The 21,445-nt window shown below is 35.6% G+C and overlaps 1 non-coding gene and 1 pseudogene across 1 annotated transcript; one reads left to right on the forward strand and one right to left on the reverse strand.

The window, feature by feature from the left end:
* Nucleotides 1-381: 381 nt before the first annotated feature.
* Nucleotides 382-5,320, reverse strand: LOC101438670 (olfactory receptor 4P4-like; annotated as a pseudogene).
* A 5,908-nt stretch (nucleotides 5,321-11,228) lies between these two features.
* LOC111766966 (small nucleolar RNA SNORA73 family) lies at nucleotides 11,229-11,434 on the forward strand. Its single transcript, XR_002798876.1, has one exon. It is a non-coding gene; the product is annotated as a small nucleolar RNA SNORA73 family (small nucleolar RNA).
* Nucleotides 11,435-21,445: the final 10,011 nt, after the last annotated feature.

Below are 21,445 nucleotides of genomic sequence, written 5' to 3' on the forward strand. Positions count from 1 at the left end.
TAAGACGTGGACCAATTTGGGAAATTTTCTAATTAAAATGTGAGAAGGTATGTTGGATTTTATTCCATGGAAAATAGTTCACATGGAAACTTTTGTATAGGGGAGTGACATAATTAGTGATGTGTTTTAGGAAGATATTTCTCACATTTTTCAAATCTAAATGGTGACACCTAGAACTAGGTTGGACCCTCCCCATGTAGATTGCTATAGAAATAACAATAATTTGATTCTTTGGCTCATTCAAGTTCAGAGGTCATTTAGTACTCCCAAAGAATGCTTACATTTTTTTATACATTATCTCCAATGATAACTATACTGGAAACACATGATTTGAAGCCCAAGGAATATCACTTTATTTACTTTGATTTGGGAACATACCTTTCACGTGGCAATTTTCATCTCTGTATTTCTCAAGGTATAGATGAGAGGATTCAGAATGGGTGTAATCACAGTTTAAAACACAGAGATTTCCTTGTACTTTTTTTCACTCTCAGTAGGTAGAGCATTGGTATACCTACACGGCACAAAAAAACAAAACTACAACCACAATGTGAGAGCTACAGTTTGAGAGAGCTTTGTGTATCCTGCAGAGGAATGGATCCTAAGACTGTACAATGTTTACATACGAAGCCACCAGGACAAGAAAGACTACAATCACAACCATCCCTGCATTGACAATAGCTAAAATACTAATCACATGAATATCTTTGCAGACCAGTTTCAAAAGAGGCTTCACATCACACATGTAGTGATTGATCTGATTTGGGCAACGGAAAAGTAAATTAAGGACCATGAGCACTAGAGCAGTAGAATGCCAAAAACCCAAGCCCCAGGCGTAGATCAGTGTGTTACACCTCTGACGGTTCATGATGACCATGTAGTGCAGGGGCTTGACAATGGCAACACAGGGGTCAAAAGCCATGGACACCAAGATGAATATTTCCACACCTGTCAGCAAATGGGCAGCAAAGAGTTAGGTCATACAATTGTAGGAAAAGCTTTTTCTCTCTGCAGCTAAGTCCCTGATTAGCTGGGGAACAACAGCAAAGTTGAAGAAGACATCCATGAGAGAGAGGTGGCAGAGAAAGTAGTACATTGGTTGTTTGATTAGATGACTACAGGTGATATTCAGTAAAATTATGAATTTAGAGTTTAATAGATACCATAATTCAAGTAATAATATAATCTAGGTATTACATTAGATACTTTTCATATGCTCAATCAGCACACCTCAATTAGCAAAAATATATAAAAAAATACTTTAAAATTTGAATTTAATAAGTTCAAATATGTAAATATAATAGAGTTGCTTCGGTCCCAGATGATTTATCTCCAAACTTTCATACAGACATTCACATACACATACATGTTATACATAAATACACATACGTATTAACCATAACATTTACTTCTGCCACATTTTACATATTTTCAGTATGTCTAGATGACATTCAAATGGGATCCTTTTATTTCTCTTTAACTCTGCTATGAAAGCTGCAAATAGATGTGGAATGTCTCTGCCTCTCATGATTCTTTTCTACAAAAAATTCTTGTAGGAATGGTTTTTGACAATACCTTGAATTAAAAGACACAGAAAAGACCCAGGGGGAAAGCTCCCATGGGCAATGTACAGCAGCCAATGCATGTGTAGTTATAACTGCAGAAATAAAGCCCATATTATTTTACTGATTGTATGAAGTTTTAAGCCTTTTTCTTCTTTTTAAAAAATAACATCAGGGGTTATGATAGGAATGTTTCTGTTACTTTTTTTTTCATTATTAAAAAATTCATTGAAGTATTTCACTCACACACGAACATACATGAACAAAAAGTGTATATTAATAGTTGTGAACTTACAAAATAAACATACATAGCATCATACAGAACTCTCATAACTCACCCTACCTCCAATACCTTGCATTTTTTGTTAAACACTTTAAACCAATGATTAAAGAACATTGTCAAAATATTACTACAAACCAAAGTATTTTCCCCCAACCCACCCTATTGTATTATTATCTTTATATCATTTATATATGAACATACATAAACAATGAGTGTATAGTAAGAGTTGTGGGCTTACAAAGTAAACATTAATAACATTATATAGGGGTCCTATACATCAACCCTCCACCAACATCTTGCATTGTCATGAGACATTTGTTACAGATTATGAAAGAATATTGTCAAAATCTTACGACTAATTGTAGCCCTTATCTTACATTTGGTGTATTTTCCTCCTAACCCACCCTCTTATTATTTTTTAAATATATTTTTTTATGACAGAAGTTGTAAACTCATAAAACAATCATGCACATGTGTACAATTCCCAAACAACACTCCTCTATCAGCACACCATACTGTGGTGGAGCATTTGTTACAGATAAAATAATATTCTGATTGTTACCACATCCATAGTGTACATTTGGCACACATTCTCCATACTGCCCCATTATAAACACAGTACATCTTTGGCTTAGATGCAAGCATATTACATTATTACTGCTCACCACAGTGCATAGGTCACTCCAGCTGTATTTTTCCCATGCTTCTCCACATTCCCACCACCCTGCGGTAGTGACGTACATTTGCTTTAGCTCACAAAGGACTCTCTTGCATTTGTACCACCAACAGCAATTCTCATCCACCTCTTAGTTTATTGTGCTATTCAGTTCCTAGATTATTCTCTAGCATTCTGTCAATTAGTATTTACATCCCTAGACTACCATTTTCAGCCACATTCACAATTTTTAAACTAGCTATTTAAATTAGCTATTTAAAATAAACTCGCTATTTGTTACCATCCACTATATATATTTCCACACTTTTACATTAAAGCTAATGAGAACTTCTACATACATTAAACACCAGTAGTCCATCTCAGTCCTCCTCTTATCTCCTCTTAGAATTAACTACCTACTATAAGGGTTTAAAGATATTTACCCACAATTTCTTCTAATAGCTTTATGGTTCTTGCTTTTATTTTTACGTTTTTTGATCCATTTTGAGTTAATTTTTGTAAAAAGTGTGAGATAGGAGTCCTCTTTCATTCTTTCAGCTATGGGTGTCTAATTCTTTCAGCATCATTTGTCAAATGGACTGTTCTGCCTGAGCTGTGTGGGTTTGCAGGCTAGTCAAATAATTATGTTACCATACATGTGAGGGTCTGTTTCTGAACCATCAGTTTGGTTCCATTGGCCTATGTGTCTGTCTTTATGCCAGTATCATGCTGTTTTTACAACTATAGCTAGGTAATATAATTTAAAATCTGGAAATGAGACTTCACTTTTCCTTTCTAAGATGTTTCTGGCTATTTGGGACACCTTACCTTTAAATAAATTTGATAATCATGTTTTCAATTTTAAAAAATGCTGGTGGACATTTTATCGGGATTGCATTGAATCTGTGTATCAATCTGAGTAGAATTTACATCTTAGAGATATTTAGTCTTCTAATCCATGAGCATGGAATGTTCTTCCAGTTATTTCGGACTTTTTCTTTTAACATTGAGTTGCAGTTTTCTGAATACAAACGCTTTACACCATTGGTTAAGTTTATTCCTATTTTATTTTTTCTGTCATCTTTTATTTTCCCCATGTTTTTGATACTTTTGTTTACTTTTATTGATAAAATCTTCATTTCTAGACTATCTTCCTGAATTTTCTTTCCTGTCTTTTCTTTTCAGGCTCTAGCACACCCTTTAGTATTTCCTGAAAATCCTGTCTCTTAGTTAGAAACTCTCTCAGTTTCTGTTTATCTGTGAATATTCTAATCTCATGCTCATTTTTGAAAGGCAATCTTGCTGGATATAAGATTCTTGTCTGGAAGTTTTTCTCTTGTAGTATCTTAAATATATCATACCGTTGTCTTCTTGCCTCTATGGTTTCTGGTGAGAAATCATAACTTAATCTTATTGGGTATCCCTTATATATTATGCATTGCTTTTCTCTCACCATTCTCAGAATTCTCTTTGTCTTTGGCATTTGACATTCTGATTAGTATGTGTCTCAGAGTTAGTCTATTTGGATTTTTTTGAGTGGTAGCATGTTGTACTTTCTTGGACAGGGATATTTATGTCCTTCAATAGGGTTGGGAAATTTTCTAACATTATTTCTTCAAATATTCCTTCTGCCCCTTTTCCCTTCTCTTCTCCTTCTAGGACACCCATGATGCATATGTTTTTTGCAGTCATTTAGTTCCCCAAAACCTTGTTCATTTTTTTCCCATTCTTTTCTTCATCTGTTCTTTTGTATATTCACATTCAAAGGCCTTTTCTTTAAACTGACCAATCCTTTCTTCTTCCTCCTCACATCTGCTATTATATGATTCCATTGTCTTTTCTTTCTTTTTCTTTTTTTTTCTTCTTTATTTTTTTAAATGTTACATTAAAAAAAATTGAGGTTCTCATATACCCCCCAGCCACCTCACGCCACTCTTCCCACATCAACAACCTCTTTCATCATCGTGGCACATTCATTGCATTTCGTGAATGCATTTTGGAGCACTGCTGCGCCACATTGATAGTGGTTTACATTGTAGTTTACACTCTCCCCCAGTCCACACAGTGGGCCAAGGCAGGTCATACAATGTCCAGCATCTGTTCATTCAGTACCACCCAGGACAACTCCAAGATCTGAAAACGCCCTCATATCATCTCCTCTTCCCTCTCCCTACCCTCAGCAACTACTCTGGCCACTTTCTCCACATCAATGTTACAATTTCTTTCATTATTAATCACAATAGTTCCATAGTAGAATATCAGTAAGTACACTCTAATCCATACTCTGTTCCTCCAGCCTGTGGACCTTGTGATGGTTATGACCACTCCCCATCTATATCAAGAGGGGGCCTATATTCCACAAGGATGGTGGATGCAATATTCCTGCTTGCAGTTGTAGGCACTTTTGGGTCCCTGGTGTGGTGGTTGACCTGTTTCACCTCCCTATTAACTGGCCAGGGTAAGTCCAATAAACCAAACGGTAGGAGTTGCAAGTTTCCTGAGGCTCAGAGCCTGGCTGTATCATGGACAATCCAGAGATTCAGGTCTCCTGAGTATAAACTTACTCTAGCATCAACCACAGGTCCAGTAAAAGTAACAGAAGAGTCACGTGTAGAAAGGTCATATCTGAATCCAACTCCATCACACTCAGGAACACAAACTCCAATGTAGGGCCAACTGGCATGGCATTGAACTCCAGAGCCATCTGCCATGACTGTAGAAACTGTGGGTCTCTGTAACCCTCAAGAGTACCAGTACCTGGGCTTCTATCTCTTTGGCTGTATCTGGGACCCTGCTTAGGCGTGCATAAGCATTACCCATCTGATGACCTCTCAACTCTTTTTTGGAGATTCATAGCCATATAAATTCATTTGTCCTTTCCATTTCCCCCTTTTATCCAAAGTCGTAAAGTGATTTGTAACTCCTAATATTACATTATGGCTGATATATTCTCCTGGTCTGGGTTGACCCTTTTATTCAAGATCTTTTTGTAGTTACATCATCAGCTGGTACTTGGTAGTAATCCTTCATGGCCAAGGAGGCTCATCCCTGGGAATCATGTCCCATGCTCATGGGAGGTGATGCATTTACATGCTGAGCTTGACTTAGAGAGTGGCCACATTTAGGCAACGTGGAGGCTCTCAGAAGGTAACTCTAAGGCACCCTGCAGCTATAGGCTTAGTTCATATTTCAGGCACACAGGCTCATAATCATAGCTGTCAGCATCAAGGGCTCATTGTTGGACCATCTGTCTTTATCGGTCTTTGCCATTGCACTTGGGGGATTGTTGCTGTTCTATTGGAGAATGTGATAGTACTCCCCTGGCTAGGAACTCAGCACTCCCTCAGTTGTTGTTTTTAACTGAAACCACTATGAAAACATCCAAACATTTTTTTGTACCCTGTATACATGCCCTGGGGAACTCCCTCCCAACCATGTGCCCTCTATCAATAATACCCCACACCAGTGTTCCTCCCCTGCCATATTTGAACTTCTCTGTGGCCTGAAACTTCTTTAAAAATGAAGCCTAATATATTGCCAGGTTCCATTAATAGTAAAATGGAATATAGTGAGGGGTTTAAAGGTTAGATATAGAATGCATATTAATTGAAAAAAATTAAAGTAAAAATAAATTGGGATATCAAAAAATGAAATAATGAAAAAGCTTTGTTTTTGACATTGTGCCTTTAATCACTGCTATAGGTGTTGTGCTGTATGTACAATGGCAACGTAATTTCTTCCATTTATTCTTCAGTGTATACATCCTTTCCTTTTTTTTTCTACTTATTCAGTTTGTCTTCACAAAAGTTTTAGATCACAGTAATTCATATATACAATATATGGTACTCCCACATATCCAACATCAAACACTTTGTCCCTTCCCCAGCAATGATCTTTTTACATGTTTATATTATATTTGCTGCAGTTGATGTACAGATATTGAAACAATAGCTTTCAAACACGCTTCCATTTGGGTTTTTAAATTTCATTTATTGTGCCTTTCATTCCCATAAGTTCTGGTATTTTTCTATGTGTGCTTTCAAATTCATTTTGCGCTCATCCAATGTCTTCTTAATGTTCTTAATCTCTTTAGCCATCTCACATAATTTATTAAGGATATTTGTTTGAACATCTATGATTAGTTGTCTCAACTTCTTTATGTCATCAGTAGGCTTATTTTGTTGCTTTCACTGTGCCATATCTTCCCGTTTCTTGGTGTGGACTATAATTTTTTGTTGGTGTCTTGGCATCAGGCTTACTAGAGTATTTATTTTGGGTGCAGTTTTTCTCTTTAGTTTAGGGCTTCCTGCCCTTTCTACCTTGCTGATTGTGCAGTAGGAGCCAAGGATGTAATTGGTGTTACAATCTATGGAGGCTCAAGCTGCCCTCATCGCCCCAGAGACCAATGAAGCTTCTCCCAACTTTCTCCTTTGCTAGAGGTAGGACAGAGTCACAGCTGTATGGAATAATCCACATTGTGCAGGACTAGACTGTAGCTTCCCAGAGAGAGTGATGACTCTTCGTGTTCAATTCTCCCCTGCCTAGGGTAGGGATGGAGCTGCAGGTGTGGGCAGCAATCTATGCAGTGTTTCCAAGATGACTGTAGTTGCCCCTGTAGACTTCCAATTATTCAGTCTGTGCCAGCCAAAGGTACCTGCAGTTATCTAGATAGAGTGGGGCAGGCCTGTCATCTTCCTCCCTGCCAGAGGTGGGGTTGAAGCCTAGGATAGGGCTGCAGGCCGATCTGGGTGAAAGAAACCATTTCCTACAGTCACTGTGATTTTTGATACTGGTTTCCCCTCAGGCTGGGGGCAGAGTAAAAATGTTGGCTACTGGCCTCTTTCTGACATGGACAAATTCACATCCTAGCTGTTTCTAAGGTTATACCTTAACTAGCCAAGTTTACTAATCCATAGTCAAAATCAGTGGACAACTGTCTCCTCCTCCCCAGTTCTTGGGAAATGGAGCTTCTAATTCCAGTCACAGATGTTGAACACCTTTTCATGTGATTTCTGGGCATTTGTATATCTTCTTCAGAGAAATGTATGTTCAAGTCTTTAACACATTTTTAAATTGGGTTTTTAAAAAATTTTATTGTTAAGTTGAAGGATTTCTTTATATATTCTGGATATTAAACCTTTATGGGATATGTGGCTTCCAAGTAATTTTTCCCATTGTGTAGGTTGTTGTACTTTCACTGAAAAGTCCTGTGAGGTGTAAAAGTTTCTCATTTTGATGAAACCTCATTCATATATTTTTTTTTAGTGTTGTTTGTGCGCCAGATATAAAGCTTAAGTAAACATTTTTTAATACAAAGTGCTAAAGATGTTTTCTGATGTTTTCTTCAATGAATTTTCTAGTTTTCCCTCTTATTATTTAGGTCTTTGATCCATTTTTAGTTGATTTAAAAAAATTTGTGTGTATTAGGCATGAGATATGGGTCCTTTTTAATTTTTTTTTTTTTTTTTTTTTTGAAATGGAAGTCTATTTTTTTAAGAGACTTTTCTTTCCCAATTGAGCCATCTTTGATCCTTTGTCAAAAATCATTTGCTGGGAAGTGGATTTGGCTCCACTGATAGGGCATCCACCTACCACATGGGAGGTCCAGGGTTCAATCTTCAGGACCTCCTGACCTGTGTGGTGAGCTGGCCCATGCACAGTGCTGATGTGCGCAAGGAGTGCTGTGCCACATAGAGGTGTCCCCCATGTGGAGCCCCACGTACAAGGAATGTGTCTTGCAAGGAGAGTCACCCCATGTGAAAAAAGTACAGCCTGCTCAGGAGTGGTTGCCACACACATGGAGAGCTAATGCAGCAAGATGACACAACAAAAAGAGACACAGATTCCTGGTGCCACTGACAAGAATGCAAGTGGACACAGAAGAACACACAGTGAATGGACACAGAGAGCACACAACGGGGGGGGGGGGGGAGGGATGGAAGGCAGAGAAATAAATAAAAATAAATCTTTAAAAAAATCAATTGCTTATAAATGTGAGGATTGATTTCTGAATTCTCAGTTTGATTTGATTGGTCTATATGTCTCTCTTTGTGCCAGTTATTGCAATTTTGATTACAGTGGTTTTGTGAAGTGTGAATCCTCCAATCTCATTCTTCGTTTTCATATGGAACTGCACTAAGCAAACAGTAAACTCTAGATTAAACCATGGACTATATAAAATTATAAAAGTGTGCTTTCATCAATTGCAACAAATATTCCACACAAATACAAGGTGTTAATAATAGGTTTGTATGTGGGAATCCTGTATTTTATGCTTGATTTTTCTTTAAAACCACATTCTCTATTTTTAAAAAACATCAGTAAATCTGTATTTTACAGTAATGTATATAGTTCAGATGAATTTCTTAGAAAATTATAATGATAACATTTTATGGAGAAAATATTGTGCAATTTAAGTTCATTATATCAATTATCCTCACAAAAATGCACATATGAAAAATAAGTATTATAAGCTGTACTATTCAGATAAGGAAACAAAGTTTCTAGAGGCTAAAAACAGCTGAAACAGTAAGTAGCAGATCAAGACTTTGTGTCTTTCTTTAAGTGAAATAAATGGTTAATTCCAAGTTTCATTCTTGTTTTTAGGTTTCTTGAAAGTTAAGGAACCCTGAGGTAATGAAGGATTATAGCACTTCTAAATGAAGGATTTAAGAACCCAGTATTTTACTAATCATTCACCTCACCATAATGCCTAAGGTTGACCACGCTTCTCTCAAATTGGCCTGTATTAATATACAGAAAGAGGTAGCTGGTCATACTTCCTACTATCCTTCCCCACAAACACCCACAGGAATACTCATTAGAAAGGAATGAGGGGACCACATGTGTAAAGTGGAACAGTACCCAATCAATCCTTAATTCTTCTTGCTATTAGTCATTGCTATTGGTTTTGTTGCAAAACTTTTCATTTTGATGAGGTCCAATTTATATATATATTAATGAGCATACCTTTGGAATTGCATTTAAGGACTTTTTGTCCAATCCAAGATCAAAAATTTCTTACCTCTGTTTTTGTTTCTGTTTTTTAAAATATTTTGTACTTTTGCACTTGATTATTATTTTTAGTTCTCTTTGAAGTAATTTTGTACATTATTTGAGGTAGAGTGTAAGGTTTAATTTATAATCATGAATGTCCAAATATTACATCATCATTTACTGCAAAGACTCCTTACTCCAGTCAGTTACAAAGAGAATTTTGTTGAAATTTAACTGAGCATATATGTACAGTTCAGTTTCATTGATTGTCTATATGTATGAAAACATTACATCATTTTGATTGCCTGTATCTTCATAATATACCCTTATATCAGGCATTGTAAATTCTCAAAACTTGTTTTTTTTTTAAGTTGCAAACTAACCTAGATTTATTCACTTATATATGAATTTTAAAAATCAGGTTGTGTATTTATACATAAAAATTATCAGGTTAGAATTTGTTCAGGATTTAACAAATTTGTTAGAATTTGTTTAGAGATTAATTTAGGAAGAATTAAAATCTTGATAATGTTGAGATATTCAGCTCTGAACAAAACATTCCTTTCTTTTTGTTAAGGTCCTTTTTAAAAATATCAGCATAATTACATTGTCAATGTACATTTCCTGCACCATATCATGTCACAATTATCCATATATTTCATATATTGATGTTGTTATAAATGACTTTTTTTGGGTTGATTTGTGTGTCCCCCCCTTCAAGTCCTAAACCCTATTCCTGTGAATGTGACCTTATTTGGAAATAGGGTCTTTGAAGATGTAGCTACTTAAAATGAGATATATATGGATTGGACTGGGCATTATCTAACATGACCTCCTTATACAATAAGGAAAATTTGATTATAGAGTCTGGCAAGGGAAAGAAGGCTATGTGGAGACGGAAGCAAAGATTGTAAAGATGCACTTAAAGCTAAGGTACACAAAGGATGGCCGGCAATCCCAAGAAGCTAGAGGATTCCTGGATGTATTCTCATCTCAGCTAAGCTTTCTGAGGGAGCATGGTCCTAATGAGAAATTGATTTTGGACTTTGAGCCTCCAGAAATGTTAGAAAATAAATTTCCATTGTTTTTTGCAACCTATTTTGTGAGACTTTGCTACAGCAGCTCTAGGAATTTAAAAGTGATTATATAAAATATAAATTCCTGATTCTTTTACTAGTCCCAGATGAAAATTGATTTTTGTATATTGAACTTATTTTGTAACTCTGTTAAACTCTCTCATTAAAAAAAGGCCAACCCAGAAGTAAAACTGTTTGCATTATAGATGATATGATCATGCATGCAGAAAATGTGATGGAATGTATAGAAGCCACTGTAATTCATAATTAGGAGAGAAATGCTGGTAAGAGAATGAGATCTGGACATATTTTTATATAATTGGTATTAGTTCTTCTTTGACATATTATAGAATGCAATAGTCCATCAATTTGAACATTGGATTTCATGGTTGGAAGAGTTTATATGAAAAAATCCCTGAATCTAGTTATTATTATTATTAAGATAATCAGTTATTTATTTTAATGACCCTTTGTAACTTACACCATTGAAAGTAGGTTGTACATTGTCTTTAAACTGTTGGATTTATTTGCCTCAATACAATTCCCCTTGGTATCTTTTAAAAATCTATGGCTATATAGATTTATCATCACTAAGATATAAAAACAAGGAGTTTGGTAAATAATCATTTAAGTATTCTAGGTATCAAGATTTAGTTCCAATGTGGATACCCTGGGAGGTCACTCTCCCTGGGGCTTTGTCCAGGTGGCACAGGGGAACATAGGGCTCAGCCAAGTGATGTAAAGTCCCATTCCACAAAGTTGGAGATGAAGATGGGCTCTCGAGCCTGCACCTGCATATTCCTACAGCTTGTCAGAGTCCTATGGACAGTAACTGTGGAGACAAACCTTGCAGGAAACAGTTCTCTCTAGCATCCCAATCTGTATCTAGGGTCAGTTTACCGTGTGTCCAAAGTGTACCATGTGTGCACTTTGTCTTGTTTTTAATCTATTGTGAATTGCATTTATACTTTTACCTTTGTTTCACAGAATTCTCAAAAGAATTCCAAAATCCCTCAGATCTGAGGAGAGAAGAGGAGCAAAGCCTTGACACTGAAATACGAAGTAGGAAAGTGGATCCTATACTATCTTTCTTTTTTATTTATTAAATTGTCTTTCCTTTTAAAGATACATAGATCACAAAAAAATGTTACACTGAAAAATATAAGAGGTTCCCACATAGCCCACCCACCCCACTCCTCGCACATGAAGGGTTTGAAAATTGGCACACATATCTCTATGTCTGGCTTTTTAAAAAACTGAGTAAATCAAAGAATTCCAGCCTTAAAGATAGAATCGTGGGAATTGGCGAGAAATGAAAATTTTCAGGTCACGCCAAAATCATATACCAGTTTTAATATCTAATGTACTAAATAAACCCATGTATTCTGAGAATAAGAAAAAAGTGCATTAGTCTATTAAACTAATGTACTTATGAATTCAAATAAAGATTATTTTGAGATTAAAAAAAGAATTAGTAACATAAAAGCAAATTAAATACTGAGAAAAGGATATAATAAAATAAGTAAAGGAGAAATGCCTTAGTCTTAAATAGTGAATATCAACACATCCAAAGTTGTTTCTTTGAAAGGGCTAATAAAAATCAGAAATCTTTAGCATGACCAATAAAGAGAAAAGAAAAATTAATAAAGTTACTAATATAAACATTTAAAATCAGCTGCATTGTTGGTAGTAGTGCAAAACTTCACAAAAACTTAGAAATATTGGACAACAGCTACTACAGCTAATGAAGACTTAGATTCTGGGCCTAAGGATTCTCATATGTAAGTCTCTCAAGTTGGAACCAAAGATAAATTCAATGAAAGCGTCATCATTTGGGTGAATTCGAGGGATAGATTGAAAGAGGCATATTTCCATGGTGAACTAAGAAGGAGATTTCAATAATATGTATAAGAAGAAACAGGAAAATCAATCAAGAAAGGCATGACTGAGTTAAATAGTTTCAGCAGTTGGAAAAAAGAAATAGGTCAAAGTAAGGTATTATGCATCCAGCCAATCCTCATATTCTAGGTGTAATTGTGGTACTGTATGGTATTTTACACATGTTATCTCATAAATTTGTCACAGAATTTACTGTAGAGATTTGGAAATAAATAAGAATAAGGAAAGCAACTCAAAAGAGTTAAAATATTTGGGAAATACAATCTAACTAATAAAAGAAGTTGTTGATATGGGAAAGCAGAGGGTATGGGAAGCGTGGCATATGGGAACCCCTTGTATTTTTTAAAGTAACATTTTATGATCTATGTATCTTTTAAAAATAAATAAAAAATATATTAAAAAACAAATACAAAAATACAAACAAACAAAAAAAACTTTGGGAATCCAAACATAAAGTCATATGTACAAAAAGAAAGGTACTATTGGTAATCTTTGATGATATTCAGAGACTGGGGCCAGTAAATGGGTCATCAAAGTTCTTCCTCACTTTAGAGGAAAAAGTGAATTCATTCTCACCTCCAAAAAATCCTGCCAAGCCCATAGTTACTTTCAGGAAGAAAATAACCAACATCCTTCTCTCTTCACTAAAATGTGGCTGATGAGGGAAGCATACACTGTGCTTCATGAACTCAGTTACTCTTATGAACAGAGTTGCTGCTGCTTCTCCCAGAGAGAAGCAGAGTAGTTTATGTTTGAACTTCAAAGTCAGAGAACCGGACACCACTTCTAACTAGCTACAGTGCTCACTTCCTATGGGGTTGGCATAGAAATTCTCAGAGCTCCTGGTAACAAGAGCTTCTGCTATAACCACACATGAAACATGTACTTTATGCTATGCCAAAACTTGAACTAGGAACTTTATATTGTTTATGTTCAAGGTCACACAGATAGATCTTCATAAAATTTATTTCTGGCTCCAGAACTTAAACTCAGTCTCTATAATATGCAAAGAAAATGAATAAGAGGATTAGAAAAATAGCTGCTGGTCCACTTATCCTTATGGTGATCTAATTCAGATGATGAGATGATGGTTCAATTTATATTAAATATGACAGAAGATAAAATGAGTGTCTTGTGGACTTTTAGATTAAAAGAGTCATCTGAGACATTTAATAAAATCACATTTTCTGATAAATGTGGTTTATGTAGAGTGCAAACAAAACACTAGTTTAAGTTAAGAATACTTTGAAATACTTAGGCTAGATTGTCAGCATAATCATAATCGTAGACCACACAAGTTCTTTTAGAAAATAGTAAAATAGTGTAAAACAGTCTAAATATTCCTTGTCAACAGAAAATTAGGGACAGATAAAGTTTGACGTGAAGATTGACGAATAGGAAGAGTGTGAAAAAAGTAAGAAGACAAATGAATAGAGTCACTCTCAGCCTAACTTAGACTTCAACATTTCCTTCTTGTCCAACTAAAACATTTAAGCTTCCTACACCCTGTTGATATCTAACTGCCTTGGGGTTTAAATAATGTGACTGTGTAGTATGAATGTATATAAGCAAGTTAAGGTATTCATTTATTGATATTTAGTATGGTGGACATTAAATACTTTAAATTAAAATAAAACATATATTAATGGGCAGGATTTTAAAAATCACACAGTTACCACCCAAAATATTTCTCAATTGTTCTGTCTAACATTCCCTTGCTAAGCAAACAAATTTACCATATTATTCTATATTTAATTTGTCAGATGATTTTGCAGTCAACAGTAATTCTGCTAAGGGCTGGAAAGTGAAATTTAGAAAGAACATCTAGCAAATTGATCATTAATAATAGATTAGTTGATCATGGGTGTAGGCATCACATATATTTTCATCATATATTCTGCCAATAAAGTTTGTGACCTTTAAAAGAAATGATAATAAAAGTTTCTTGGATTTTAGCTTAGTATTCTCTAGGATGGGATGGTGTTTCCCTAGATCCCTTCTCAGGCAATCTAGGACTGCTAGTACCATACACCAGACAACTCACTAAATGCACACACACATTCACAGGGCCAACCACAGACAACTTCCTTTACTAAGAAATATGTAACTACTTCCAGGAAGCATACTGTATTAAACCATATCAAATAGAAACAAGAATAACTAATGAGAATGAATTAACTTCAGAATATACAAAGTATTTTTTGTTTTTTGTTTTGTTTTATCTTTAATATTCCAGAGGTTTCCATATGATCAAGAAAAAGAAAGGTTATTTCAGATGTGGGAATTTCCCCAAGTAGCAAAATATCAATTGAGGAGTTCCTGACACCAAAGGCATAGATTACTTTTACTGTTTTTTCCTGAGCCCCTTGCTGACTTCCAGGCAGAAGTAAAACAGAAAATTGCTATGTGGAAATACTGAAGTCATTTTGTCACTAAGAGATAAGTGCCTGGACTAAGAGAAATGTCTAATGATATAGAAGTGTATCATTAGGCCAAAGTGGTGCTAATGCAAAATACCAGAAATCTGTTAGCTTCTATAAAGGGTATTTATTGAGGTAGAAACTTACAGTTACCAGGCTATAAAGCATAACTTACTTTCCTCACCAAAGTCTGTTGCCACATGTTGGAACAAGATGGCTGCCAATGTCTGCTCTTCCCAAGGTTTTGTTCTCTCTGGGCTCAGTTGCTCTGCTCTCTCCACAAATTCAGCTGAAGACTATTAGGTGAATGGCTTGTCTCTCTTCCCAGGCCCTCTGCTGTGTCTAAAGGAGCCTTATTTTTTTCCTCATGTATCTGCTTATCTGTGTTCTTCTCCTGCATGTTCATTTCCCCGTCTCCAGGATCAAAATTCTCACCTCCCTTCTCTGATAGGTGATTTCTCTATGAGTTCCCACCTACCAAGGGGATGGACACTCAACATACTACTGACATGGCCCAATAAAAGCCTTAATCATTATTTAATCAAGTAAAAGTGAAATCTCGGAATCCAATATAATCTAATATGCCCAGAGGGGGGAAAAAAAAACAGTGTACAAACATAATCCAAATCCAGTTTTGGAATTCATAAACACAAACTGCTACAAGGAGCAAAGGCAAAAGGTTAAGAATAGGTAATTTAATTTATGAGATGTGTGCATAAAGGGTAATTGGAATAACAGTGCTTCCTTGATACAAAAAACATAACTAAAAAGACACTCTAGGTGCTGATAATTTGCTAAGGTTTAATTATATAAATGACAGTCACTTATGTAAATAATAGAATATTTAGTATTTCAAACATCACACACTTAATTATTAATATATATTTGTAAATAGCATAAGGAATAATCTGTATGAAATTAATGTATACCATCTAAGAAAAAGAAGACAATATCTTTTAACACAATTCAGTAAATATTTATTTAGATTTGTGTGTGTGTGCACCAGGCACATTGTTAAGAAAAACAGAGACATAAAAAAAGACATAGCACATAACATATATTGTGAGAAACTGGCTTACCTGTTCCCTATTTGTTGCTTCCTGTTAGTTATTGTAGATGCTGCTGCAATTCTGATAGCAAACAGCTGATTGTTAGTTTCTAAATAAATATGATGTGGACTCTAGGGTTGAGGCTCTCAGTTGGGGAAGCTGTGAGTCCCCTGGTCCCAACTTTATTTCCTCTCTTGTGTCTTTCTTTCTGTCCTTTTATTTGTTCAGTTCTGCATCACCAACCCTTCAAGGCAACAGATTGCTGACTTAGTGCAGCAATATATTTCAGTCAAATTAGGACAACACATTTCATGAGGAAGAAACACTAGAGTATTATTTGAAATAAATAAAATTATGTATAATCAGCAATATAAGAACAGGAGAGGAAAAGGAAATAACTGTGACCTGTTGATGTTTCTGTGACATCTTCCTTAATGACATAATAGAGGAAGGTATAAGAATTGTATGTAAGACATGAACTATCAAATTTAATGGAAGAGGTTTCCTAAAGAGAAGCAATAGCAGAGATGTGAGATATTGTGAGTAAAATGGAGAGACATTCAATATAGCTGTTAAATCATTCTAGCAGAGGGAAAGAAATGAAGAAAATGGGTTAATAGGAACAGACTTATGATTTCTTTCTATTATGCTATATACTATGTTAAAATTTCATGAGTTTTAGCTCACATAATCTTATAACATTTTTATTAAACATAATATTATCCCATTTGCATAGATATTTCAAAAATTGAGGTTAATCCAAATTGGGTTTTCTTTTGTAACATAGCCTGGCCCCAATATAAATTAGAATCAGGGGGAACACTGTCCTGCAAATGGATCTTTAAATTATAATACTAGCCTACAGTTAGATTTATTTTGTAAAAAGGAAGAGGAATGGGATGAATTCCCATGTATTCAATCTTCTACATTTCTGTATCAGAATAAGTATATACAGAAAAGGTACAAAATTATGGTTCAAAGGGAGGGAACTCAGGTGAATCATACAAAGTCTGTGTTGCCAGATTTAAAACTAGATGATGATCTACTCCTATCCCACCTGATGCCTCCTTCAGCAATCCCACTATACATGGGGGAAGCTGGAATGAGCCATACAGGGATATTCTCTAACATTCCAGAGGCCACTGATTTGGCCATATACCCTTCTTTACAACAGTTGAGAAGGAATGTCTCCTCCTCCCACACATTACTGGGTATTCAATAAGTCTGTGGAATGCTCAATCCCAAGTAGGGCAACTCCCATTAGGATAAGTCCCTTCAGGACTGGATGATCAAGGCAACTGTACAGGGTTTTTATATGTACATTCTCCCTTTTCCATCTTCAATCTATAGACTTGGAAAAATAATATATCCTCTTCTCAAGATGATCTTAAAAAGATGGAGAATTTCTTTACTTCTATTTTTGCTACTCATAACCCCACCTAGGCTGGCATTCAGGCCCTCATGAATACACTTCCTACGCCTAGCGAAAACAGGATAGTTTTTGAAGAAGCTCACCAGGAGGCTGATAGACTGCATGAGTTGCAACCTAACAACACAGTTCAAATATCAGCAGCACTGACCACCCCAGAGGCCAAACCCAGATAGGACCCAAATGACCCCAGGGAGCAGGACAAACTAAAGCATTATAAAGAGTGTATCATAACAGGGTTGAAAAAGAAAGTCCTGAAGTCAAAGAGTTTTAAAGATACAGGAGGTACAGAGAGGAAAAAAATAAATTGCTTCTACTTTTCTTGAAAAAGTGTTTGAGTTCATACAGACAATACACTAATTTGGACCCAGAACTCCTGGATAATATGGGGTTAGTCAATATGACTTTCATCAGTCAAAGTGTCCCAAGTCTATGGAAGAAGCTACAAAGGCAGAGGGGATATTAAGGTTGCTTTTCTCTCAGATTACCTTTAGGGTTTTCAATAACCAAATCAGGCCCAGAAAAAAAGTAAAAATCATCAAGATATGAGGCACCAAGCCACTCTGCTGGCCACTGCTTTGAGCTACAACCTGCAGGGACAAAGAAGATATCAATAGATGAAAACAGATGATTAGGAGTAAAACCCTTGGGGCCTCCAATGTCTCACCCAAACAATAACCCATGGAGAGTGATAAAACACAACTATTGCAAAGAAGAGAGTCATTGGAGGCAGAATGTCCTAATCTCCAGAAAGAAAGGAAGTCTAAGGTCATCTACAAGTTCATTTATCAAATACCCCAGCTTGCTGAAAGTGACCAGGATTGCCAAGGCCCAGTTAAACTCTCAATCCAACTAGGTTCATTAAAATTTCCTTAAGGCGTTCTGTGTAACTGTGATGGTGAGACAGAGGTTCATAGACTTTTGGTAGATATTGGAGCACCTATTCTATTCTAAATGAGAGGCAGGGATTTTTGTCCTAGATCTACATTTATCACTGGTCTATCAGCAGAAATAGCCCTTGAACCCATTCCACAACCCCTCAAGTGCCTACTGGAAAGAAATAATCTAAGAAGGAAATAGTCTAAGAAACAGGGTTTAATTTATGCTGAAATGGGACAGGATTTACTAATTCTCACCAGAGAAAATAAACATCAAGGTTCCTCTCACAGAGGCCTGCACTGTTCAAGCTGTTTTGCTGCAAAATGACAGAGAAATACAAACCAGAATTTCTGGTAAGTTCACAGAAAGTTAAAATGAGGATCAAGAGCAGGAAAGCAATAGATTGCCAAAAATCCGGTTCCCAAAGACTGTGTAGTGCAGGAACTTGACAATGGCAATACAGTGGTCAAAAGCTATGGACACCCTGTTGAATATTTTCACACTCACCAGCAAGTGAACAGTGAAGAACTGAGTCATATGATGTTTATAATAGGAAATGTTTCTGATTAGCTGTGGAACAACAGTGGAGGTATAGAAGAAGTCTATAGTGGAACAGTGATATGGAAAGCAACCTGTATTTGGCCAGGAATATAAATTAAGTGAGGTAGTTCAATGTGAAGCTTTAGATTTATTCTAAATATTGAGAAAGGAACTACTAAGAGGACAAATCAACATAGTCCTGATATGTGCAACCCATTGAAATGCCCAGGCATACGGAGAGTGTGGGTCATGGTCTCAGACCCTTCCACAAATGAAAGTAAAACCCAAAGGAATGCACAGAAAATCATAAGGATTTGATCATTTGTTTGGGGGTTGCTTGAGTTGGCCATCTCTGACATGTTGATTATGGAATTGTCACCATATCCAACATCTAAAAGGGGCCAAAATGTCATTTTTAAATGAAGCATCGTACATAGTGGGAGCTGTCCCATCAGGTCTCCTGGATTAGTGATGTGAAGGCAAGTGTTATGATAGTGAGAGTAAACTCTGGGCCAATCATGTGTTAATACATCAGGAATTTGACCACCTGGGTATAGGCCTGATCTGTTTACAATATTTGTGAGGTTAAAATACGAAATAGGTGACAAAGGTTATAATAGTGTGACTGTATAAATATGGGTGATTTTGCTAGCTTGATTGTAAGACACCATAGCATTTGGAATCCCTAAATAATAGGTCGCTGGCAGGCCAACAGGATTTCCTGAATCATGAACAGGTCAGGGTTTATGACAGCAGATGCAGCAGTCAGGTAGATTCCCTCTTTTTGCAATGGCCTGGAAAACCTAATGTAACATTGTCTTTCATACCATGGCAAGGAAGAATAAAGAGGCAAACAAGAACAGTTTAAACATCTTTGGCGGTAGCATTTTCTAAGCAAGATGGAAAGGTATATGGAAACAAGAGAAATGCAATACTATTTGTAAGGAATAATATGATAAGGAATATGACAGACATTGGGGTTAATGAGGTCTTGTTCTATCACCTTGGTAGAATGTGTCCACTTCATAAAATCAACTATTTTCACATTTTAGTAAATTTTAGTTGTAGGTGTCTGGTTTGATCACAGTTCCATCATTGGAAGGGGAAGTCTTTTTAAGTTGTGAGATGTGAACCCAAGGTACAATCCCTTCTAGGTTGACTGCTGTGTCAAAAGTTAAGAAGACCTGGTAAGGTCCCTTCCAGCATGGCTGAAGAGCTCTATTGCATTGATATCACTTACAGGCAACCTAATCACCACAAGTTAAGGTGTGAAGAATCTGAGGGAGATTCCAGTCTGGAAATGCATTCTTTAAAAAAAAAAAAAAAATATATATATATATATATATATATATATGTTATTTTTTAATTTTTAAAGAAGATTTAGAATACATAAATGTTACATAAAAAATATAAGGGATTTTAGTATGCCCCACCCTTCCTCTTCCCACACTTTCCCACATTAACAACATCCTTCATTAGTGTGTTAAATTTGTTACACTTGATGAACCCATATTGAAGCATTGCTACTTATAATTATAAGATTTCTTTCATTGCAGGAATAATAATAAGTCTATAATAGAATGAGAGTAAGTCTACTTTAGTCCACTGATCATTCCCCATTCTTGGGGATTTAAGGATGTTGGTGCCCACCCTGCTTCTAATAGAAAGGAAGCTTAGATCCCATGGAGCAGATGTATGGAACTATCTTGCTTGCAGTTGCAGACACTCTCTGTTTCTTGGGATGTGTGTTGTTCATAACTATCTCCTTGTTAGTTGCCCTGGGTGAGTCCAGTGAACTGGAGAGTAGATGTTGCAACTCTGCTGAAATTCACTGCTCAACTGGCTTATGGACAGACCAAAGATTTAAGTCCCTGGGACATACACTTATCAAGTATAGTGCTAATTATGGGTTCAAATAAAAGGTCAGAAGAGCCATGTGTAGAGAATTTATATATATATATATATGAGTCTAACTCTCTCTATATATAACATATATATATATATATGAGTCTAACTCATATATATATATGAGTCTAACTCTGTTACACTAGGGAATTATATATATATATATATATGAGTCTAACTCATATATATATATATGAGTCTAACTCTCTATATATATAACATATATATATATGAGTCTAACTCATATATATATATGAGTCTAACTCTATATATAACATATATATATATATATGAGTCTAACTCTGTTACACTAGGGACTTATATATATATATATATATATATATATATGAGTATATATGAGTCTAACTCATATATATATATATGAGTCTAACTCTCTCTCTATATAACATATATATATGAGTCTAACTCTATATATATAACATATATATATATGAGTCTAACTCTGTTACACTAGGGAGCATAAATTTAAAGTAAGGCCCATTGACAGGGTTCTGAATTTTTTACTATTAAACATTTGCATAAGTCATTAGAGATTTACCATGTTGGGTTATCTCCTCCTGGGGAAGTAGAGAATGTGAACAAAACTGACACCATTCCAGTAGTAATTTCATAATAAGAAAGTTTATGTTACTAAAAAAAAAGTGCTTTGAATTGCCATAAGGACAAATGGAAGAACTTTGAGCTAAAGAATACATCTTCCTCAATTATTTAGATGGATTATTTTTTAAAAT

The sequence above is a fragment of the Dasypus novemcinctus genome, chromosome 10, assembly GCF_030445035.2.
Source record: "Dasypus novemcinctus isolate mDasNov1 chromosome 10, mDasNov1.1.hap2, whole genome shotgun sequence".
Classification (NCBI taxonomy): domain Eukaryota; kingdom Metazoa; phylum Chordata; class Mammalia; order Cingulata; family Dasypodidae; genus Dasypus; species Dasypus novemcinctus.